This window comes from Protopterus annectens, chromosome 8.part0 (genome assembly GCF_019279795.1).
Source record: "Protopterus annectens isolate FY-2018-M chromosome 8.part0, PAN1.0, whole genome shotgun sequence".
NCBI lineage: Eukaryota > Metazoa > Chordata > Ceratodontiformes > Protopteridae > Protopterus > Protopterus annectens.
The window spans coordinates 682,345,192-682,370,716 of record NC_056741.1 but is presented as its reverse complement, the minus strand read 5'-3'; positions in this window follow the sequence as shown (position 1 = coordinate 682,370,716).

Sequence of the window (25,525 nt, the reverse complement as noted above, 5' to 3'; positions counted from 1 at the left end):
TCTACGCAAATTTGGTATTATACCAATGGGAAAAGAAATATATTTTTACTAGCACATGGTAGCAGGATATCTTGCACTATAGGAGATTTTTGGATGATATCTCCTTTATGTGGATGGGAAACGAAGGAAGTCTTATGGAATTTATGGATTACATTAACACGACGACCACATTTTTTAGATTCACTCACAAGATCAGCAAACACCAACTTGACTATTTAGACATTTCACTGGTTAAGAACTATCCGAACATGTGCTTTCAGTCCAAAATTTACAGGAAAAGCACTTTTTTGAACGCATACTTAAATTACCACAGTGAACATCCCTTATATCAAAAAAAGGCAATAGTAAAAGGTCAACTCATTAGAGCTTCACAGCACTGACAAACTTTTCAAAGAGGAAGTTTCTATTTTAAGGGGATTTTTTAAGGAAAAACAATATCCGGAAGCTTTGGTAGAAGCACTGGTTGTAGAAATTTCTGAGAAGAGATCAAATAAGTATCCCCCTTTATTGGGGGTGGAGGTCAACGAGATCTCCCCAAACCCTTCAAAAGACACTTCAAAGTCTAAAAATAGCTTTATACACACCTATTCCAACAACTCAGATCAGATTGAGAAGACTATCAAGAAATATTGGCCCATTCTCAGACTACAGGAAGATCTGAAGAATTCTATGCCCAGCTTTCCCTCTTTTGTCGGGAAAAGGGGCAAGAATTTGAAAGAAATGTTAGAAATTAGGTTGGAGGATCCACACAATCAGAATAGAAAGAAACCAGGCACTTATCCCTGTGGGATGTGTAAGCAATGCCATGCTATGCTGAATTTGGGGTCCTACTACCTCCCCTTGAGAAGATTCAGGTTCCACTCCAACAAACATTTTAACTGTGGATCTAAGGGGGTAGTCTACCTTGGATGCTGTGTTACCTGCCATGGTTTTTACATTGGGAAAACTGAAAGGGTGTTTAGGAGAAGAGTTTATGAAAACTTCAATGACATCAGTGCAAGGAAGGAAAGTAATGCCTTCTACAAACACTCTTTGACATGTAAGGACATGGAAATAAAGTTTATGGTGTTGGAACAGGTACAACCAGATATAAGAGGGGGTAGTTGGGAGTCCAATTTAGAATACCGTGAGCTATTTTGGCAGCTCCGCTTAGACGCTACTAGACACCCAGGTCTGAACGACACTCTTAGCATTATTAGTGTTCTGAAATTGAGGCAAGCCTGTTTATAATACAATTCAGCATAACATGACATCTGTTATATTACTACACTATATTTGTTTTTATAGTTTTTTATTTTATTTTTTTATTCACTTTTGCATTCATAAGATTTTAGAATAAGACACATTGAAGGTTAAGTTACCCATTTGAAACTTAGAAAAGAAATGTTTTTATAATGCTACTAAGTAGCCCTAGATTTTAATTTGGAATCTTGATTTTACCCCCGATGTTCAAAAGGGGTTACTGCATTTATTTGTGATTACAAAAACACTCTGCAGAATTTTCTTGGTACATTCTAACATTTTGATTTAATGTTATATTTAACATGATTATTCAGTTGCCAAGGCATTTTTACAAAATGAATCATTTTTTAATGACAATAAGAATGTATTTTATAATTTGCCTTATATGGTGATTTTCCTTTTGGGAAAGATCCACAGGAAGTCATGTGATGACTGTGGAAGTATTTAATGTGAATGAACTTCCAGTTCATGTTTTTTCCCTTGAAAAAGCTTGTAAGTGGTCGAGTGAAAGCGCTTGGAAGAGACTGTGATTTTAACTTTGCCTTGTCAGATTAAAGGATCTTATTGGAGACCTAGCAGCTGATTAATTTCTACTGCTTATTTTGAAAGCCTTTGTGTACCTGTTTCCTGGTCCTGTGGTGCCAAGTGGTTTGCATTCGTGGTTTGGTTTTGCTTCTAGTTTTGGTTTTTCTTGGTCAATTTTTTATCACAAAAAACTTGTGGTTTATTGTTTAGGAAAATCAGCTTGCAATCACTAAATAATGACAGATATTTAAGTTTCTGACTTTATATCTTTGACAAAATGAATGCTATGCAAATGTATTTTTATCAACTCTACAAGTATGTAAAAGTAATATTTGAAAGTTGTCCCTAATTGTGGGCCTTTGTTTTTGCTATATTTTTGGTTTTGTCCCTGATTTTTTCATCAGGATGAAAGAGACATTTTTATAATATGCATTCATCTGAGATATACACTGACAAATTAGTTATAACTGATGTGATTGTCTGTGGAGGAACATAACTAACTGTTTTTTGATCATTATTCTGGCTTTGCAGGATTAATATGATTTGTATGAAGCATATTGGAATACTTTAATGTGTAGATATTGCTTGTGAGGAACAAGTTTGAAAGTGGCTATAACTGCTGGATGAGGGGGTGAGAACTTCCAGTGGATGAAAGTAACTGATCCTCTTGTTATTTGTTTAGTTTGAGCAGTCTTTGATCTGGCTTTGCAAGACTAGTGTGCATTTGTGAAGTAAGTTGGAAAGTTCTGTTATACAGATTGTAGTTTTTTATTTGTGCATTTATTTATTTACCACAGCCTGACAGAGGAGGTTTTAATTGTTTATTATAGTAGTCATCTGTGGACACAAGTGACATTGCTTTTACTTGATCACTGTTAAACTGTAGTAACTGATCTGACCTGGCATGAGAAATGTCAAGCAATGAATTTGCTAAAATCAGTATAGCAGTATGTTTGCCATTGCTTGCAAATGTGTGTGTGTGTGTGTGTGTGTGTGTGTGTGTGTGTGTGTGTGTGTGTGTGTGTGTGTGTGTGTGTGTGTGTGTGTATGTATGCGTGTGGGTGTGTGTGTGTGAATGCACGAGCATGAGAGCATGAGGCATAGTGTATTTAAAAGTACAAGTTGTCCATAATTTCTTTCACTTTCCATTGCAAGCATCAGCATTGCACACAATATGTGAGTGGCATGGTCTGGCAGGAACAGGGTGTGAGTGAAAGTAATTGATCATTGACACAGTAACAGTGAATAATAATGCCATCTGATATGACATATGGTTCTGGTTCAGTTTTTGGTCATAGCTTCTTCTGTCTAGAGTCTAAATACCATCCCTGTATGTGTTTGGGATATCCTCCAGCACAATAAAGACATGACATAGATAAGTTGGCATTTCTTCAACTTGCCTGTAGTGTAAAGCTGCGTATATGTGTGTGTGTGTGTGTGTGTGTGTGTGTGTGTGTGTGTGTGTGTGTGTGTGTGTGTGTGTGTGTGTGTGTGTGTGTGTGTGTGTATTGTGTATGTCTGTAAATATAATATCATCTGGATGTGCACAATATTTCAAGACACATACATAACTCTCTTCTGGGTAGCAGTAAAAAATTAACAAGTCATTGTCTTTCAAAAATAAGGGATAGCACGTGGCAAGGAAGAACAGGTCCCTTTACATCTTTGGGGGTCTTCACATACAGTGGATATAAAAAGTGTACACAGCCCTGTTAAAATGCCAGTTTTTTTGGTACATAAAAAATGAGACCACAATAAATCATTTCAAAAATGTTCCCACCTTTAATGTGACCTATAACCTGTACAACTCAATTGAAAAACAAACAAATCCCTTACGGGAAAAATATAAAAAATAAAAAATGTACAACAACCTGGTTGCATAAGTATGTGCACCCTTAAACTAATACTTTGTTGAAGCACCTTTTGATTTTATTACAGCTTTCAATTTTCTTGGGTGCACACCTGCCATCAATTAAAGAGACTTTGATTAACCCCAAATAAGGTTCAGCTGTCCTAGTAGGATTTTCCTAACATTTACTCAGTTGCTACAGCAAAAGTCATGGTGCTTACAAAGCATCAAAGGGATCTAATTGTTGAAAGGTATCAGTCAGGAGAAGGGTACAAAAAAATTCCACAGCATTGGATATACCATGGAACACAGTGAAGACAGTCATCAAAAAGTGGAGAAAATATGAGGCAATGATGTTGCAAAGAACTGGACGTCCCTCCAAAATTGATGAAAAGATAAGATGAAAACTGGTCAGTGAGGCTGCCAAGAAACCTACAGCAACACTGAAGGAGTTGCAGGAATTTCTGGCAAGTACTGGTTGTGTACTACATGTGATAACAATCTCCTGTATTCTCCATATGTCTGGGCTATGGGATAGGGTTGCAAGACAGAAGCCTTTACTTACACAGAAAAACATCAAGGCCTGGCTAAAATTTGAAAAACAATACATCAAGTCTCCCAAAAGCATGTGGAAAAATGTGTTGTGGAAACCACAACCCACGCTGCTGAAACCCTTACAAATGCCTTCTACGAGCACCTCCAGGAATGTATGGATCAAGCAATCCCTAATAAAATCAAGACCCTTTCCACCAAAGGCAGGCGCCCGGTCTGGTGGACCCCAGCCATAAACAAACTCTACAACAAGAGGAGAAAGCTACTACATGACAGAGCAAAATCCCTAAAAGGGAAGGCATCTGTGATCAATACTAGCAAAAAACTACGATCACTCATAAAATCATCCAAGGCCAACTTTGAGAGAAAAATCGCTAAAGACACAAAAGACAATCATAAGGCCTTCTTTAGCTATGTTAGAAACCTGGTGGAAACTCCCAGATATGCTCAGAATTAGTCCAAAATGATACAAAAATCACTGAACCCACAGACATTGCCAACATACTGACAGACAGGTTCAGTGCTAATTTCTCCCCTCCCTCCCCCCCAAAAGGAGAAATATCTATCCCACCAGAGTCTAGCCTCCCAAACATCTCAGATGCCCAGGTGAGAGCTGCTCTCTCTAAAGCAAAAAACACAGCATCAATGGGACTGGACGGTGTACCTGGCTGTGTGATATATGAACTCAATGAGGAACTAAACCCACACATAAGGCTGCTGTTTAATGTTAGCCTTACTACAGGATACGTACCCAAAGAATGGCGTACGGCAACTGTGGTCCCACTCCACAAAGGCGGTGCTTCTACGGACCCTGAAAATCCCCTCCCCATAAGCTTGACGAGCCTTGTCTGCAAAGCTATGGAGAGGATCATAATGGAACTCATAAATAAAGACATTGGGGACCTACAGACACTGGATCCTACCCAATTTGGCTTTGTCAAGGGCAGATCCTGCCTCTTGAACTTGGTCGACTTTTTCGAAACAGTCACTAAGGCCATTGATGAGGGTAAGGCAGTTCACACATCCTACCTTGACCTAGCAAAAGCGTTCGACACAATACCCCACTCGGGCATCATAGAAAAGCTCACCAGCTTAGATGTAAACCCATATGTCACAAGATGGGTTGCAAACTGGCTCAAGGACAGAACCCACAGGGTTAGAGTTGCTGGTGCCATGTCAGACTCTAAGCCGGTCACGAGTGGTGTCCCACAGGGCTCAGTCCTGGGCCCCCTTTTGTTTGGCATTTATTTTTCTGAAGTGCAGGCAAACATAGCGGGATTGTGGCTGACAAAATTTGCAGATGACTGCAAACTGGGCACCATAATTGACACTCCATCAGACACAGACATCCTCCAGAGAGGTCTCATAGAAATGGATAACTGGTGCCAGAGCCATGGCCTTAAGGTAAATGCCAAAAAATGTATAGTCATACCCTTTGGGAAAAACAAGGTAACCCCTAATTACCACATAGGTGTTAATCCATTAAACACGGAAGAAGTTATCAGGGACCTGGGGACCCAAGTTGACAGTAACCTCTCTTTTGACACTCACATTGCCAAAGTGGTTAGGAAGACCTTCTACATTGCCCACCTGATCATGAAGGGATTCACATCCAGATCAGGAGAGGTCATTGTACCCCTGTACTCTTCACTTATCAGACCAATGATTGAGTACAACGCCCCATTCGGAATGTACCTTACCCGACACCTGCAGCAGTTGGAAAGACCCCAAAAGTTCCTCACCAAAAGGATAAAGGGGCTCAAACATATGTCATACGCTGCCCGACTGAAGAAAATCCAGCTCTATTCAGTCGCATACCATCTGCTCAGAGGTGATCTGTGCCTGACATACAAGGCCATGTCCAACCCGGAATTAATGGACATGCTCCACCTCAAAAAATCCAAATCCACCAGAGCCACGAGAGCAAGAGACTTAAACCTCAACACGGATATAAATAGGACGTGCTGGAGGGACAGATTCATCACCCAGAGACTCCCTACACTATGGAACAGAATCCCAGTCCATGTGAGGCAGAGCCCCTCACTGACTCTGTTCAAGAGAAATCTTGACGAGTGGATGGGAGATCGTAGGTTTACCCCAGGAATCATCTCTGTGTCACTGCTGGACAGAGGCACAGCAAACTAATGGGTATTGTATTCTCATCCTAGGGGGTGGTGAAAGCCACACACACTCTGGCTAGGCTTATAAATGCCCTAGGGCAGATCGCCTAGTATGAACCTATGAACCTATGAACCTATGGTCTGATGAGACAAAGTTTGAACTTGTTGTCCACAATTCCAAAAGGTATGTTTGGAGCAAAAACAACAGTTTGCGTCACCAAAAGAACACCGTCCCCATGATGAAGTATGGTGGTTGCAGTATCATGCCTTGGGGTTGCTTTTCTTCAGCTGAAACTGGGGCTTTAATCAAGGTGGAGGGAATTATGAACAGATTCCAAATACCAGTCACATTTGGCCCAAAACCTTCAGGCATCTGCTAGAAAGCTGAAAATGAAGAGGAATTTCACCTTTCAACATGACAATGACCCCACACATATATCCAAATAAATAAAAGAATTGTTCACCAGAAGAAAATTAAAGTTTTGCAATGGCCCAGCCAATGCCCAGACTTAAATCCAATAGAAAATCCGTGGGGTGACTTGAAGAGGGCCGTGCACAACAGATGCCCTTGCAATCTGACAGATTTGGAGCATTTTTGCAAGGAAGAGTGGGCAAATATTGCCAAGGCAAGATGTGCTATGCTGATAGACTCCTACCCAAGAAGACTGAATGCTGTAATTAAATCAAAAGGTGCTTCAACAAAGTATTAGTTTAAGGGTGAGCACACTTATGCAACTTTTTATTTTTTATATTTTTTCCCCAAACAGACTTGTTTGTTTTCAATTGAATTGTACAGGTTGTAGGTCACATTAAAGGTGGGGAACGTTTTGAAATGATTTATTGTGGTCACATTTTTTATATCACAAAAACCTGGTATTCTTAACAGGGGTATGTACACTTTTTATATCCACTGTGTCTCACTGCAAAACTGGATCTCAACATAGGCTTAGGACAGATTTCTGCTCCGATCCTCACCTAGTCTAAAAATCAGAGAAATGCATAGATATACCCCTGAATTCAATAAACTCCATGCAAGAATAGTGCTATTCCTGCAGAGAGTGGTACGTGTCCATGTAGCATTAGCATTAACAGCAGAGCGTCTTGCATATTCATGAAATGGACACAAACAGTGAACGAGTGCAGGGGGTGTGTTTAAGTAGTACACGGACATTGAACATGCCCCCTGCATTCAGAAGTTGCCATGCGGCACTTTCTAAAAGTATAGCGGCATAATATTAGAGAACTTCTCTAATATTATGCCAGTATTTCAGTGTCAGTGAACACTAAAATTAAATAAATGAGTATTTCAGTGTCCCAGGACACTGAAATAGATTGAGGAGCAAGAAAGCAATGCAGGGGGTGTGTGACAGGTTCTATCACACACACCCAACCCCTGCATTTTAAAAGTGCTGTACAGCCATAGCCCCATACCTCGCAACCTGTTAAATCAAGAAATATGGACAAAGGCACAAATAATGGAGGGGACAAAGACCTAAAAATAGGGACACTTTTAAAATATAGCTCTTACAAACTTAGAAAGTTGGTAGGAAATAGGTTATGCATTAGCATGAATTTTCTGAAGGATAGAAGTCTGAAACTCAAATGTATGCCATGATTTCCTGACTGCAGTTCTCAATGACTTGCCAGAAAAACCATAATCTGAACAGAAACAGGCCAAAAATATGAGACAACAATCTAGACATTCTGCGAAAATCTGTACAGTTGAGAGGTATGCATAGCCCTCAACTGTACTGGTTTCCATAGAATGCCCAGATGCCTGCCTCACATACCTCTTAACCTCCTAGAGCAAGAACACTGTACAAAGCCATAAATAATGGGTGGGCAAAGGCACAGAAATAGGGACACATTTTAAAAAGTGCACTAACAAACCCAAAAGCTGATAGAATAAAAGGTTTGCAGTAGCACAGACTTCCTGCAGGGTATGAAGACTGAAACAGAAAAGTCTGCCAGGTGAAAGTGGCATATGGGCAAAGCCCTCAGGTGTACAAGTGTCTGCAGAATGCCCAGATGCCTGCCTCACATACCCGTTAACCTTCTAGAGTAACAAAGCTGTACAAGGACATAAATAGTTAAATATTTTTGTTCCATACTAAGGCAAGTTTAAGTGTAGCTGAGCGGGTGTGCACATTATGGCCCTTTGCCCAGCATTGCTTAAGCACCCCAGAGGAGATAAATAAAAATATACAACTAACATTTCCAAACTGAAATAGTGTAGTGGTTAGAGTCCTGGCTTTACATGCAGGTGTTCATGGTTTGAGTTCCAAGACAGACAAATTATTTTTATATGGGAAAGCAGTGTTAAAATCATTATTTTCATATTAAAGCATGTAGTAATTGATTTTTGTCAACCAGGGTAGTGTACTCTCTGGACTCCTGAATGCTCCAGTGCTGCAAAAATGGAAGTGTGAGTGCACATAACATGTGAAACTACCCACGTATACACAAGTGTTCCATACGGTATAGTCACACCCCTTGCTAATGTAATGAAAGCACATAGAATGATGTCATGTAAAGTAAATCATATACACTTACTAAATAAAGTTATTATTCTGATAATTTTTTTAAAAATGAAAAGTGAGCAATGGTTAGCAGGTTTAAGCATCACTTAGATGTGAATGCTAAGCAGCAGGTAGCTCAGCTAAGCGGATCTGTGCACTGTAAAGCAGTGATCAGCAATTACCCCATTAAGCACTGCTCAAGTCAGCTTAGTGGATTTGTGCACTGCTTAGCGGAGCTTAACATGTTCAAAATGGTCCAGTGATGGCAAAGGGTGGGAATATCGACTTATTTAAATGGCACAGGTAGGAATACAGTCAGAATCTTTTATAGTTCATCTGTGCATGTACTATGGCTGGTGTAGGTGAAACAGCGTGCTTTTGGGTGCAGCACTGGAGCATTCAGGAGTCCAGAGTCATAGCTGGACTCCTTGTAGAAAACCATGATGAGAGACTGCTGCAGGGCCAGTACCAGGGCTCACAATACAAAGTAGAGGCCTGGGACTGTCTTACACATGATCTCACCAGTGCTACTGGCATCCCCCGGACTGGTGAGCAAGTATGGCACCACTATGCTGACCTAAAGTGGAGGAAAGGGGTGCTCTTGGCCCGGTGGATCCAAGACGCACAGGCACAGAATGCTAAAGTAGTGAGTAAGTATCACTATCAAGTAGTTTGTAGCAAATATTAGCCTGAGAATGTGATAGACAGGTATGCATAACATTTGTTTTTCTCCCCTACAGCTGCAGCAGAGAGGGCTAGTAATGTAGAAGCCTATGCCAACAGACTGCTGAGGCTGCACCCACAGGCTGGTGAGTACAAATCTATTTGCAGTATATTGTGCAAATAGCTAAGAAGGAGTACATTGCTTACTGCTAGTAGGTATACTGTTACCGTGTTAATTGAATAAATAAAAACATTTGTCTGACAAATATCGATGTGCAATAAAGATCCCTACAAAAAAACCTTGTGTTTACTCTGGTATGTTGTTGTAGACATATAGAATGTATACAGGTTCTTCACAGCAAATATGGCTGTGACAGCATACATTAACTGAGGTTGTTCTGTGAACCAGCTGTTAAGAAAAACTGCAGATGGTGGAGCTGTAAAACAAGATATAAATGAAATGTGAAATATATACTGCACTAAGCTCTGAACCCTGAATAGTAATGTGTAAAGTTTCAAAGTGTGTTCCATCCAGCATTTCCTTGTTTTAACTTTTGCTTTGCAGATTGTAGTAACCCAAAGGATTAATGCACAATACAATAACTATCTGTCATGCATGCATCACAGGATTACAAGTTCGAACTGTCTAACCAAGAGACTATTAGGAAGAAACCAGTAAAACAAGAAACAGCAGTTCCCCAGTAGTTCAGTGTGATGAGAAATAGCTTAGTTGTTAATTTTGCACACACAGGTATGGTTCAAATCCAGGGAGTGGTACTAAGATGTGTGCATATCTACAGACAAGGAATCAGGAATAAATGTAAAAACAGTCAGGTAGTGTTAACAGATATTTTCTCCACAGGTTTTACACGTAAGGACATGTTGGTAGTAGCTGTATGAAGGGTATACTAATAAACTGCGTACAATTGTTCACCTGTCCCACCACATGCCTGCAAATGACAGCAGGATATGTACATACAACATACACTCTTCCTGATACATGTCTCTCAAGTGTCACCCTGTCATGGGTAGTTTTCACTGCTGCCAATAATCCTGGACACAGATAGGAAACCAGCTGAAGTATGCAAGTAACATACTCACATAACAGATCAGGGTACCCCTTCTGCGCCAGATATGTAACCCTGACATGTACAAGTCCCCTCTAGTCATGTACCCAGAGTTGTCACAGTTTACTCCATACCATTCCAGGCTGACAGTTTAATAGGTATTTTTGTGCTACAGAAGCTATGGGCCATAGGCAGATGTAAAATGAGGGAAGACCCATAGAGTATTGACCAGTACTGTTGTGGAAAATATATGCATAAACAGTTGTTAATGGACTTTTTGTCTCCCCCCCCCCCACCTCTCATCTGGATCAATAATTTAATTCATATACTACAGGTATGTTGTTCTCCAAACCTAATGTTGGGAATTGTATTATGATATTGTTCATATATTTGATTGGTTGCATGTTAACATACCTTGTTCAAATACCATTGTTGGGGGCCTGTTGCCATCAATGTTACTGGCATGCTGTTATGATGCATACTATTGTTCCATTTATGCATGCGTTCATTTTGCTATACAACTGTTTTAAATCTGTTTTATGGGGTTAATTGGAACACCCACACATGCTGAAATAACTAATCTTGAAATGTGTTGTTCATAACTAATCAACAGATTTTTTTTAAAACTTCAACAGCATAGCATGCTTGGGAAGGCAGATCCCAGTGGATCTACCTGTCCCACTTAATATGGACATGGCAGCGGGCCCCAGCATGTCTTGGACCCAACCTGAGAATTTCTTGTCCATTGGTCCTGCACCATCTTTGTTGGAACCACCTCAGGGGAGGTGGCCCGTCCCACTGAGAGCAGGCATGGACAGGAGTCAGGCACCCGCAGTCAGTTCTGGGGTTTACTGTGCAGCGCCATCCGAGCAGAGATGGGTGGGCAGCTGCGTCAGATTGAGGGCTGCCTGGCATACCATGAGGGGTAGGCCGCCCCTCCTGTCTAGCCCCCAGCACAGCCACCTTCGGGGCCATGAAGGAGCAGTGGTGACTGTCCATGGGTCAAGACGTAAGTCCCACTGTATCCATTTGGGACTCATGGCTTTGGATTCCCAACCACCCTGTCCGTCAAAGGTGGTTACACCCCCATGTGTCATGTACTGCTCCTGTGTGCTGTCTTGTCTTTCTTATCTCTCTGCAAATGCAACTTATCCCACCGAACCTACCTCCCCAAACATACCTACAGCCCTTCCCCAACACCCCACTCTCACCTTAAAAAAAAGGGCATGTGCCCCGCAAAAAAAAAACATTGCCCCATACATCGCTCTACATTTCGCCCCCATGTACAGTGAAACTAATCAATCAACCCACAGATTATTCTGCAAATGTCTTTTATCAACACTCCTTCCTGTGAGGTGAGAGGCTGTAAATTCCAAATTCTACACATTATTCACAACTATTGCTGCCGAAGAAAGGATGAGCTATGGTCCTTTCCTACACCCGTCCTGCACATCCCTAGCTGCTTTTCATAATGTTTTTCCCTCTGCTTGTCCCCATTTCACCACTTTCCCATCACCCTGTTTGCTGTTATTTAAATAAAATTAGCACAGGTGTAAGTGGGAGTAAGCAGTGCTAAGTGAGGCTAACATGGCTTAATTGTCTGTTAGCATTGCTTAGCTCTGCGCAAACCCACACAAACCCACTTACAACTGTTTAAAAGTACCTTAAACACTCTGACTCCATCAGACCTTGTTCTGCCTGGAAACAAAATAATCATCCCTGCCAAATCTCAAACCTGGGATGCTGCACACTACAATCACAGCAACATACCACTATAATATCTGAGCTGTGGCACTTGGCAATGCTTTGACAAATCACATATAATTCATTCTGGTCATTTAATATTAAAGAAAAAAGTAATCACTTCCATGCCTGGAACCCAAGACCCTGTGCATAACAATCACAGCAACATACCTCTACACCACCTGAGCTGTAGGAATTTCTAATGTGTTTACAAACATATCATGCACAGCAGTCATTCAACATAAGGGGGAATCATACATCCATAGTACTGTTACATACATATATATATATATATATATATATATATATATATATATATATATAAAATATATATATATGTAAAATATACATGTGTGTGTGTATGTGTGTGTGTATTCATACATAAATATATATACAGATAACCAACCTCTTACTGCAATACATCTGCAAAAAGCCCATCAAACTGGGGGGATAAAGGGCAAAATAAAGTGACATCTTTGAAATATGGCTGTCATATGCATAGAAGTCTGCTCGGGTGGTATGGTTTGCTTTAACATACAATTGCAGATAGATTCCAGGTCTGAAACACAAATGAATGTCATTATTTACTGATGTCAATGTTCACATCATCCCAGTGATTTTTCAGAAACCCACAACTATTGTGCCCAACAGACAACATATGAGCCATGCATCTGGACAAAGTCTAGACATCTGGATAGTGGAGAGGTATGACTGCAGTCATGTAACAGAATGGAAAAACCTGTGACATCTGCCAATTATGTCACCCAGCACCTTCTGAACAACAGTAAGACTAACACAACACTAACCTAAATCAGCTCTAGGCAATTACTCATGTATATCCAAATATATCATGCACTACAGGGATGGAACTGTAGGGAAAGCAGACAGTGGTGCATAAATGTCCACCCACAACCATTTGCACCACAGTCACAGCAACATACTAGTAACCAAATGAACTCTAGAGTAGAATGACTGAATGAACATATCGTTATTCCCAGTCACACACTACACCGACATATACTGTCCCAACTCACAGTGTACTGGGAATCCAGAGGTGTTACAGGGCATTTCTCAATCTGCCCCTACAAACATACACACCTGATAGACCACCACCAGCCATAGCAGCATTCACAGTCAGATAGAAAAAGGATCTGTGACACTCACATCTGCTACTCTCCCTACTCAGACAAACATCTACACACAACACTGCTATACAATCTTGGCAGTCAAGTTCACAATGGCCAGACATACATAACTCTCATTTGTACAGATTTCCACAGAATGTCCAGGGTGTGAGACCATATTCATGGCCACTGGTGCATACCACTTCCAGGAGTCTGCTAAGTCAATGGGATGATACCTTGAGTGCAAGTCACTAAATAATGATATCATATACCTCTGACCCTCTTACTGCAAGACATCTGGATAAAGCATGACATACTTGGGGGACAGGGGGCCAGAAAGAGGCACATATCTCACATAATGGTGTTACAAACTGAAACAGTTGCCAGTGTCAAAGGATTTGTTGTAACATAACATCCATGAAGGATATGATGTGTGAAACACCAATGAATGTCAACAGTTACTGAATACAATCTTCACATTATCCTACTGCTTCCACAAAAACAGACATTGTCTGAAGAGTAGCCCAGACATAGCAGGCAAACCTTTGGGCAGTCTGTGGACATCAGGACAGTTGAGAGGTGTGTCAGAGACATATTACTGTCAGACATCAAGTCACACAAAAAATGTATGTCCAGACGAAACCTGTTAACTAGCAACCCTCTATGTGTATAACAGCACAACTGACTTACAATCTGTGCCCAATTCTGGAGCTTTGTCCCCCATGTTGTTGAGCTGTCTCCACATGTCCTGTCTTGAGAGGTATTCCCACCTACTGTCTGTGAAGCTGTAGCCCCCACACCTCCTTAATGTCCTCCACACAGGCAAGTAAAAGGGGCAAAGCGCACATGAAGGTTATAATTATAGTACTGTGTTGCTATGGCATTGGCAAATGGAAAGACAACACAGCTGCTCTGAATGCAAGTAGCAAATGGGAGGCACCGATTGGTGCACAGGACATCACCTGCTCATAAGCAGTACCTACAAAAGGCAAGCTGCTGCATATGCAATGCAGGTCACAACCCATCTACACAAAGACAAACTGCGACTACACAAACCTAACCATTTGCATTGTTGTGAGGAAACTCCTGAGCACTATAAAAGGTATGTCAATCATGTAAGCTTGTAATGGAATGCAGAAGGAGGGATGCAATGATGTCAAATGGGACATTAAACACCAGGTCGCAACAAGATCTGTTGGACTCACATGCTGCTGTCCAGCACCTATGGCCATTCCCACTTGCCCTGTCTGCACTGACATGGAGCACATCTCTGGCCTTTGAGTCACCCCAGCAAAAGTTAGCTCATGTATGACTACTAATGCAGTCTCTGTTGTCCAGTACTGAGTGTGTCACTGGTAGGCCAGCTACCTGGGATGTTGTAGTTATTCATATGTCACCTGTGAATACTACTCTGATAAATATGCTTATCTTACAAATGTAAGAGATTTACATAGGGTATGGCATACTACACAACAGGTGCAGATGTGTGTGTTGAACTGTGTGTGATATACTGAGCTCATACCTGATAACTGTCCAGAGTTTTGCAGATGGACCACATGTCTGCCTCATATTTATAGTCAATGCTTCATACAGTTGTGTATTGTCTGGCACATCACTGGTAACCCATTAAAGACTGAAGTCATAACATATTAGCATACATTTGATTGTCAGATGTCATATCCTGCAGAGTACACCTGTGAATGTGACACTGTCTTTGCTGGCAACTAAGTGTGTTTCAACTATGTTAATAAAGTGACATTATTTACTGGCCTTTGCCTACCACTAATGTGTGTCTTTGTGCAGATGACTTGCTCTAACAGGAGATAGGTGTCTTACCATGAAACCCATGTCAATGCAAGTGTACCTTGTCCTGTAGGATGCTGACAATTCTGCAGTCACTTACACCTGAATTCTAGCTGCGAAGAGGACACTGACCTTGCCAGGTCAGTCAACCAATCATATGTTTAGACGCCAAATGAAGGCCTGTAAGGCCACAGGAGGTGGAGTGTAGAACATTAGCACACACATACACACCTCCAGGCTGGCCAAACAGTATGACACACAGATGACATCCTAATTGGAGTTAACAGCTGACAAAACACCTACTCATATCATAGCTAGCTATAGGCCTCCAAACTTGAGCATGGACACCCACCACACTTATTAGGACCCATTGGAATCTGTCAGGATTCAGTCATCTACCCTGCTCCTGGGTGAATTCAAATACCCAACCATAGTGTCTCAGAAACAGGCAAGGATACCTGATGGTCAATGAAAGCCGGAGAAACTCACTTTAGTATACAAAAACTTTATTACACGCTTTAGTCAGAATGACTTCATTGGAAAAACACATACACAAATCTTCTACCAATATATATCCTTAAAATTAACTAATCAATTAAACATGTTATTAGTTTAATTAAGCATTTCATTAACCCATTCTATACTTAATAAAAATCAGTTAATAATAATTCATCATAAAATGCATATACATATATATATATATATATATATATATATATATATATTAATTTTCTGTTCTTTACAAAACACTTAATATTAATGCTTTCGTTTAGCCCTGGCTTTTTATCATCTGCTAACCTCACCTGCCTGTCTCACTCTGTTCTAAATAATTTTTATAATCTCCACCCGTCAGGTCACCTTCTACTACTTCCAGTACTAAAAACAAGAACTTCTTATATATTGTGGATTCAATAGAGTGCTTACAGAGTGTGATTTTGTCATTTTTAACCTTAATATAATAAATATGTTCTCTCACACGTTCCATTAAGCTACGGGTAGTCATACCTAAATAATAGGCATCACATCCACTGCACAAACTAATATAAATCACTCCCCTGGTTTTACAAGTACAGTAACCTGGAACCTTAAATGTTTGGTGCAAATGAGACAACATTATATAAGGGCCTTCTAATATAAATCTGTATAAAGTGCAATGCCCACATTTGTACATACCTTTTTGGTTTGTATCATTCCAAAAACTATGAGGGTTCTGAGTATCATCCCTCTCCAGCAATTTTTTAATATTATAATTATGACGGTACACAAAGCTGGGCTTCATTCCTATTGCATCCAGAAGGTCCTTATTACCCTCCAAAATCCTCCAATTATTGTTAACTATATTCCTAATAAGAGGACAATCAACAGTCATATCCATACTAAATATTGCCCTGTTTTTAATTTCCACTTCATTTAAACCTATTTTGTTCTTCACTAAAGATTTCCTAAGAATGGGGTATAGGTGCAGTTCCTTTTTCTTAAAACTTCATCTTTAGTTAGACTCAGATAGTTAATCTCTTAACCCCTTGCCACAAACAATTCAGTAATATATTCAAATTCATTCTCAACATCCGCATCTTTTGTAGTCATCCGACTTACCCCTATATATTGCCCTCTGGGAATGTTTTTCTTTATAAATAGTGGATGATTACTTTGATAGTGTAGATACCCATTAGTAAAGGTATCTTTCCTAAATAATTTACTATCAAACTGATTATCATCACCATTCCATGTCAAATTGACATCCAAGAAGTTAACACTTGGTCCACAACCACCCTTTACAAATTTCAAATAATCAGACCTGTCATTAATATCAGCTATGAAATTATCTACCTCAGCCTGACTTGCCTCTAAAATAAAAAAACAAGTCGTCCACAAATCTGGAATAATAATGGATTTTGTATTTTTTGTACAGCTGTGTTAAAATGGAAGTCTCCCAGAAGGCCATTACAACATTTACATATACTGGCGCTGCCGGAAAGCCCATGGCTACCCCTTTTGTTTGTTTATAATAGATGTTATTAAACAAAAAGAAGTTATTATTGAGAGCCATTTTGATTAAATTACACAATAAATTAATGTTATTCTGTCCCAAAGTTGTGTTTTTACACAAAATCATTCTCACAGCTTCTATTCCTTCCACATGTGGAATATTTTTAAACAAAGAGACAACGTCAATGGTCAACAATAAATATTGGTCCGTACTAAATCCAAAACCCCTGGAAAACCCCTTCATTTTTTCCAGAAAATCAGAGTCCTTCAAATAGGACTTTAATTTTGATGTCAATCTCAGTGAAAATGTCTTCGACTACCTTAACCAAACTAATATTCCTAGCTATACTTCCTACTACCCTTACCTCCACCTGCCTCCTCACTTTTTTCGAAAAACTGCAATATTACCATTTCAACTGCTCTCTAAAACAAACAGCAATACACACATCCATACTCACCTGCAGTCACACTAATATCACTTTTCCCAGCTATCTACTACCCAAATACCACAGAGTCTCCCACTCTAAATATAATAATCATACTGTAAAAAGAGAGAAATATCTACTTTACCTAAAATACAATGCAGCAACAAAACCTCTCAATCTCTCCTTACTAGATGGTGACATCCACCCAAACCCTGGCCCTGTCAATACTACTACCCTAACAGCCCAGCCTAAATTCCCCAACTCACTCCTAATAGGACATCTAAACATCCATAGTCTTAACAATAAAGCAGCTCATCCCCATGCTCTTCTAGATATTCACTCCTTTGGTATCCTTTGCCTGACAGAAACTTGGTTGAAACCAGGAACCAAAGACAATGAAATTATCCCCCAAGGCTACAATATCATTAGAGAAGACCGGATAAAACATAAGGGAGGGGGTTTAGCAGTTATATTTAAAGATGGATTTCACATCTCCACACTACCATATAATTCTCCTCAGGATAGCAATGCTGAAGTCCTAGTCACCAAACTCCAAATCAACCCTAACAAAGGTTTATACCTCATCTGTATCTAACTGTCTCCCGGTAATAACATCAGCACAATTGAAGCTATATTAAACTGGGCATCCTCAACTTACCCACAAGAAACAGTAATACTAGGTGATTTTAATACTGACTGGAAAAATGTCAATACAGATAACCCCACCTCTCACATTAACCTGCATGGCTTTAATCAAACTATCACCTCCACGACCAGAATTAACAAACCGAACAAAAAAGAGACTACCTTAGACTGGATACTTATAAATAGACAGGAGCAAGCTTATAAGGTAGGCACTCTCCCAGATGATTTAAGTGATCATATGTTGACCTACATCATAAGACAAAAACATGACCTGCCTAAACCCCCCACTTTTAGGATTGCACGGTCCAATAAACACTTAAGCCCAGAATCATTCCAAAATGAACTTAGTGCCTGTAACTGGTACCCTTTAAAAACTCTACCACTTGAAGAGGCTATAAAATATCTAAACTCTACTTTTTTATCCATCCTTGATAAACATGCACCTAAACGGTCGATCCGAATGAAATCCAAACCAGCCCCCTGGCTTTCTAAAGAAACCAGGCAAAAAATTCTACTAAGGAACAAATCTTGGGCTAAATGTAGGGCTAACAAAACTATCTCTGATCAACAAAACTTTAGGCAACTAAGAAATAATACAAAAAAGGCAATACTTATAGATAAAAATAACTATTACTGTAAACTACAACAAACCCATCAAAACAATCCCCAAAAATTTTGATCTAGTATAAACAAACTCCTGTACCCTGGACACTCTCATACACCTACCCCCCTTGAGGCAGATACTGATACCTCCCCTACAAACAGCCAATACATTTAATACTTTCTTCACAGAGACCATACAAACACTAGCCAGTCAGCTAATCCCAGACAACTCAAGCCTTCACACCACAACATTACCTCCACTACCAACTTTTAAACTGCAGAAACTTAAGCCTTGCACACCTTCTGCTGACCAAATACCATCAGAATACTTGCAAAAAGCAGCTAAGGTAATTGCATACCCTGTATCCACCCTCATTAACAGAACAATTACAGAAGGAACCATTCCAGACATTTGGAAAATCTCCCATATTATTCCCCTACATAAAGGTGGCAATTCAAATGATTACTCTAACTACAGGCCAATAGCACTATTATCTCCTTTAGCCAAAATAATGGAAAAATGCATGCACCAACAACTACTACATCATTTATCTCAACACAACATTCTAGCTAATTGTCAGCATGGCTTAAGGCCATCACACAGTACCACAACTGCCCTACTATCTTTTATAGATACCATTAATAGAAACCGCAATAACAATAACCTCTCATCTGCTCTCTTTATCGACCTCTCAAAAGCTTTTGACATGGTCAACCATGCCCTTCTCATCAACATTCTAAATTCCCTCTCCTTTGACTGTCAGACTATTAAATGGTTTAGGTCTTATCTGAGCAATAGGCAACAAGCAGTTCTCTGGCAAAACAACATATCATCCCTTCAGCCAGTTACCCTCGGAGTCCCTCAAGGCTCTATTCTAGGACCACTTCTCTTTTCACTATTTATCAATGAACTCCACACAGCAATCCCCCAAGCCACCTGCATACAATACGCAGATGATTTTATGCTAGTATGCACAGCAAACTCCCCTTCAGAACTACATTCTCTAACCCAGAAAGTATTTAACATAGTAGAAACATGGTTTACAAATAGATGCCTCCTTCTGAATGCTAAAAAAAACTAATCTCCTTCTCTTTACACCCACAAACAAATCCTCACATAAATTTCTCTGTTTTTTCCAATAATGGTACTATTGTACTCCCTGACACAACCACTAAACTGCTAGGAATAACTATTGACAATAACCTGACTTTTGACAGCCACATAAATAATACTATTAAAACTGTCAACAGAAAAATAGGCTCCTTATATAAGATCAAACCTTTCCTAACTCCTATAGCCAGAACCACAATTGCTCACTCACACTTAATCTCTACACTTCTGTACGCCTCACCCATATATACTAACCTAAAGAAAAATAATCTTACCAAGCTAGCAAATTCCTATAATTCCATTGCCAGATTTGCCACTGGCAACACCTTTAGAACTCACCACTGTCTGAATCTAAGGCAACTAGGCTGGCTTGAACTTCAAAACCAACTGATACTACCCCAACTCACCATTGCCCACAAGATTTTCTACCAACCCAACAGCACTCCTATTCTTTCCAATCTCATCCTCCCTTACAAAAATCTGAATTCCCTGCGCTCCTCTAAGAAACTGCTTGCTTGCATAGGCAAGTCTAATAACCTGGCTGGAGACTCTCTTTTTTGTAACACAGTGGGAAAAAACTGGAAACTACTGCCCGATGAACTAACATTACTTTCTTCCTTGCCTCTCTTTAAACATAACCTCAAAAAACACCTCCAAACACACTGGTTATGCCCCTGTAGCAAGCCTGACTAACCATTTCCCTTTACTAAGTATAGCTCCCTAAATTTCAAATTCCTACTATTCTCGCTTAAATTACTAACGCTCTTAATGCATTTGTTACATACTAATTCCTTGTAAGATAGAATAACTGATACTCCCAAATTTATATGCTAACAAACTCTCTCTAGTAGAATTATTACACTTAATTGACTAACTTCTTTCTCTATCTTATTAATACTGGTTGTACAGCATACTTTCTATTTCTAAGCACGAGTCCTTGTTGTATTTTTATTAAAATCTTTTCTGTTAATGTCTACTTTTAATTCTTTAAATTTAAATTTTTTAATTTTTAATGTTGTAATTCTGTAATTGCCGGAGCTTTTCTCCCCGGGCCTCTACTGAAAATGGAAATATATCCAGTTAGACTAGCCCGGTTAACAAATGTAAAATAAAATAAAATAAATAAATAAATATTACTGGATTTAAAACAGCATCCATGACCAAAGAAATACCCTCAGTAACAGCTTGTGGGGAAGACACAATTGGTCTAAAAGGGGGATTCACAGGGTTTATATGGATTTTTGGGATACCAACAGTAGCCCTACTTTAGGTTTTTCAATTAAACAAAAGTTATATGTGTCCAAATCCATTTCTTGGTTCATTTAAAAGATCATATAAGAATGAATAAATATATCTATAAGTCTGTTGTATGATGTGAAAATTAACCTGAACATATTCATCTTCATTGCTTAATATGTGACATACTTGCATTGTATTGATCAATATTCATTACAACCATATCCCCCCCTTATCACTCTTCATATATCTTAAATTCTTAAGACTGCTTAATTTGTTCAGAGCCTTATGCTCATCCACCAACAAATTATCAAACCATTTTATATGACTGTTATTTAAACATTTCTTAAAATCCTGTAAACACATTTCTTCGAATACACTTATAGTGTGACATAAACTAGGGGTGAAACAAGAAGGTTTTTTAAAATCAACAGAAACTTGTTTAACATTTTTATACAAATATTGTAAATTTAGTTTACATGTATATTGTTTAAAATCTACAACTGTTTTGTCATACCTAGCCCTTTTAGTAGGGACAAAATTTAAACCATATTTCAGCACCTTGATCTGTGATTCAGAAAAAAACAGTGTCCGATAAGTTAAGTCAAAATTGTCTGTCCTGTTCCTCATTGGTCATCTATGAAGGACTCAGAAGTCATCACCTCTCTCATCCTCGGAGTTCTCCCCCTTGTAGTTCTGTTTTCCCTTTTCGGTAAAAAAATCTTTGGTCTTGCACCATTGGAACTCAAATCTACCATTTTGGCAGGAATGTCATTATTAGTAGAGCCCTGCTGTTCGTCAACCGTTTTGCTCTTGTTTATTAAAGAACTGGAATCTTTTCTGCCAGAACTAAAAAACCTGGTCACCATGGCCGAGGCTTTTGATTGGCTGTTCACCTTCTGGCGGGTTGCTTGTATACCAGGTTTGTTAGACTTATTTAAAGTAGACTGTAGTTTATTAAAGAGTTTAACTAAACCACAAGAAGTGTTATAACCTTTTTTCTTGTTAATCTTTTGGTACAAAAGATGAAAAGATTCATATGCAGTATTATTCTTGTAAGCCGTGACATATCTCAACAGTTTATTGTGCTTACATGCAACTACTTCATTCTCATGCTGTTCAGCATCCTTCAATACTTATTCATAAGCCCCATCTTTGAATTCTTTGGACAATAAATGAACTTCATCATCAGCCCTTAAGATACCATCTTTCAGGGCTTCAATTTTATTTATATTATTGTCCTTTAATAATATAATTAACTGCAAACCAGCATTGTTAAAGAACAAAGTTAAGTCATTAAAAAAAGGACCTTCCGAAGTGATACCATTAGGGCATTTGAAAAACCTTAATCCCTTTGGTACCACAGCCAGTTCAATGCACCTATCAAAATACTTGTTTTCTAGGTCAAGAGATATAAACCACAGTGTGCATGACCTATGCCACCTGAACATGAATGCACATAGATGCCTTGGCTTTATCAATGGCAATGCAGTGGATCAGCCAGTCATCACTCCTACAGCAGGTGGAAATCTCATGTACCTGCTCCTAACCAACATGAGTAGCCACTGTAGCACTCCTACAGTGCCATCCCCCTTGGTGATATCTGACCACATAGCCATCACTGTTCAGGTCACAATCTCCCCTGCCCCCCTTTAAAGTGTAAAATAGAATGAACTGTACATAAGTGACTATAAATCCCCACAGAGCACGTAGAAGTAGCTGTACAGCCAATATCTCATTTGTTGGAACTAGCAGCAGTGTCCAGACCCACGCCACAATACTATGTGGGCACCTACATGGCTGTATGAACTCAGCAGTACCTGAAATGACAGCGTCATCTCCCTCAAGGTAGGATAAATGCCTGTGGTGGACAGCAGCAATACAAAAATACCAAAATAGGTGGAAACAATTGCTAGATGGGCCAAGAAGGAACAGCGGCCTCATTTGAAGCAATGTCACCTTGGTCTGCATAAGCAAATAAGGGCACAGGTGATGTACCCTAAGGCTGTCTTTGAGTGCAAATTAGACACATCCACCAAGGCAAATCACTAGGCCTTCCACATATGTATCTGCAATTCCAGAAGCAACACACAAATCTGCTCTGTAGTGGTAGTCAATAACACCACATACACATATGGCATAGTGAACTAGTCTGTTACTTTAAAGTTTGAGGTTAATACAGAATTATTAATGACACAAGACACCAAGGCTCAAACTTAACAATTTATTAAACAAAAACTTACTACATAAACAGAAAAAAAAAACTAATAAATCATGTACTTACAAGCATATGCATAAACAAAATCATCTTTGCCACTAATAAGGAAACTTCAGTCCTATCCATTGCAGCTATCTGTTCAGTCAAGGCAAGGCTGACACTGGCAAAATGGCTCTAAGCTCAGTTCAGGCTGGTACTGTGATCAAATCCGGATGATGATGCTTTCCATTTTAGCCTCATTTAGTTGGTAGATGTACGTACCATTTACTATATACCTGTGCCAGGTGCATTCCTCAGTTCCATTATGTAAGCATGGGTGAGGCTTCCTTTTTACCATCATGCATACCCACCCCTGGGGCCAGGTTTCACAACCTGTCAAATCAATGGGTACATCACTATAATCAATCAAAGTAGACTCAATTTGAGGTACCCAGCAATTATTTCCAAATTGCAAGGGCAATGTAACAAATAGACATACCTGCTTTGCTCCTTTTTTACTAGCAAGATAGTCAAAATCAGTATACAAGACTTATTTTTACATGCAAAGTCTATTGGTTTTAACCAATGATACAGTTGCAGTTCCCTTTGCCAATGGGCTGCCTTTTTAGCCCCCCCCCCCCAAGTTTGAGTAAATTGCAAATACTGTTGATTAGCAGCCAATTGAGATAGAATACAAAAGGTTTGATTTACTTCTGTTGTGAAATTTAAAATTTGTTCTGTATGTGTATTAGCATGTTCAATCCACCTCCACATGACAGTTTGAGCCAAAATGCTGTCTACTGTTCTTTGTCCCAGTTCGGGATCATAATCTGCTAGTAGCTTAAAGACCATAATAATCTATGGAGAGGAAAGTACGATGGTCGTTTAGCAGAATCAAGTAATACTAAAACAGTATCACCAGGTCCATCACAAATCACAGTCCCATGTTCATTTGGCTGATTGGGTGTGGTCACTATAACTCTCATTCCCAGCCATTTGCTTGGTTTAGTATCACAGTCTTGTAGCAAAATAACAGCATCTTGATGCATACAAATTTCTACTAAAGGTTGTCCTTTTTGAATCATCTGTGTCTTGTTATCTAAATTGATAGCCTTTATTATCACTTCCCGTTCTGGCTTCCATAATGTAAAGACCTCCCAATTTTCCCCTAATAGTCCTTTTTGCCCCCAGTGCCAATTTTCTGGGAGATAGAGTTTCCAACCTGTCTCAACTACCACTATATTTTGTGCTTGCACTCTTTGTTCAGTCAATGTGCATAGCCAGAACCGGGTTTGATCAGCATTTGCAAAAGATGGTATATGGCATTTGGGTTCAGCTTTTCTAATTTCAAAATACAACAGTTGGTCCGAATGTCATTCATATGCATTTGCAAAGGGGTTCTTTGATGCTTTCGAGGCCTATTATTCAGCTGGCTCACAGCTAATTCTAATACCTTTGCACAGCCTCGTAACGTTCCATCACTTGTATTCTTTCGGATTTGTTCTTTAAGTAGCCCAGTATACCTTTCAATCAAACCAGCAGCTTGAGGATGATATGGGATATGCAGCACCCATCGAATTCCATTTTCCTTTGCCCATTCTTGAACTTCTGCTCCAGTAAAGTGGCTGCCTTTGTCACTTTGGATTTCACTGGGAATCCCATATGTCACACATAATTTATTCAATCCTTTTAACACTGCTCGTTGGTTTGCCTTTTTGCATGGAGACATCATTAGTAAGCCTGAATAAATGTCCACCATCATTAGGCAATATTGCTGATTTTGATCCAGTGGTAAAGGACCAATAAAGTCTATTTGCCAGATTTGTGCTGAAAGACTGCCTCGGTGAATGTGTCCACATGCTTCAGCCTGCAGTTGCTTTCGTTTATTTCTTTGGCAGACTTCACACTGCTTTATAACATCTGTAGTTATTTCCTTATTAAACTGCATACCATGCCTTCATGCCCACTATTGTTGCATCTCCTCCCAAGTGCCCACTCCAATCATGGGCCCATCTTGTCATACAAGCACTTTCGATTTTCTCTTCAGAAACATGTACCGCAGCCATCTTGTCTACTTGCTGGTTATGCCTCCTTTCATTTGTCACAAGTGAT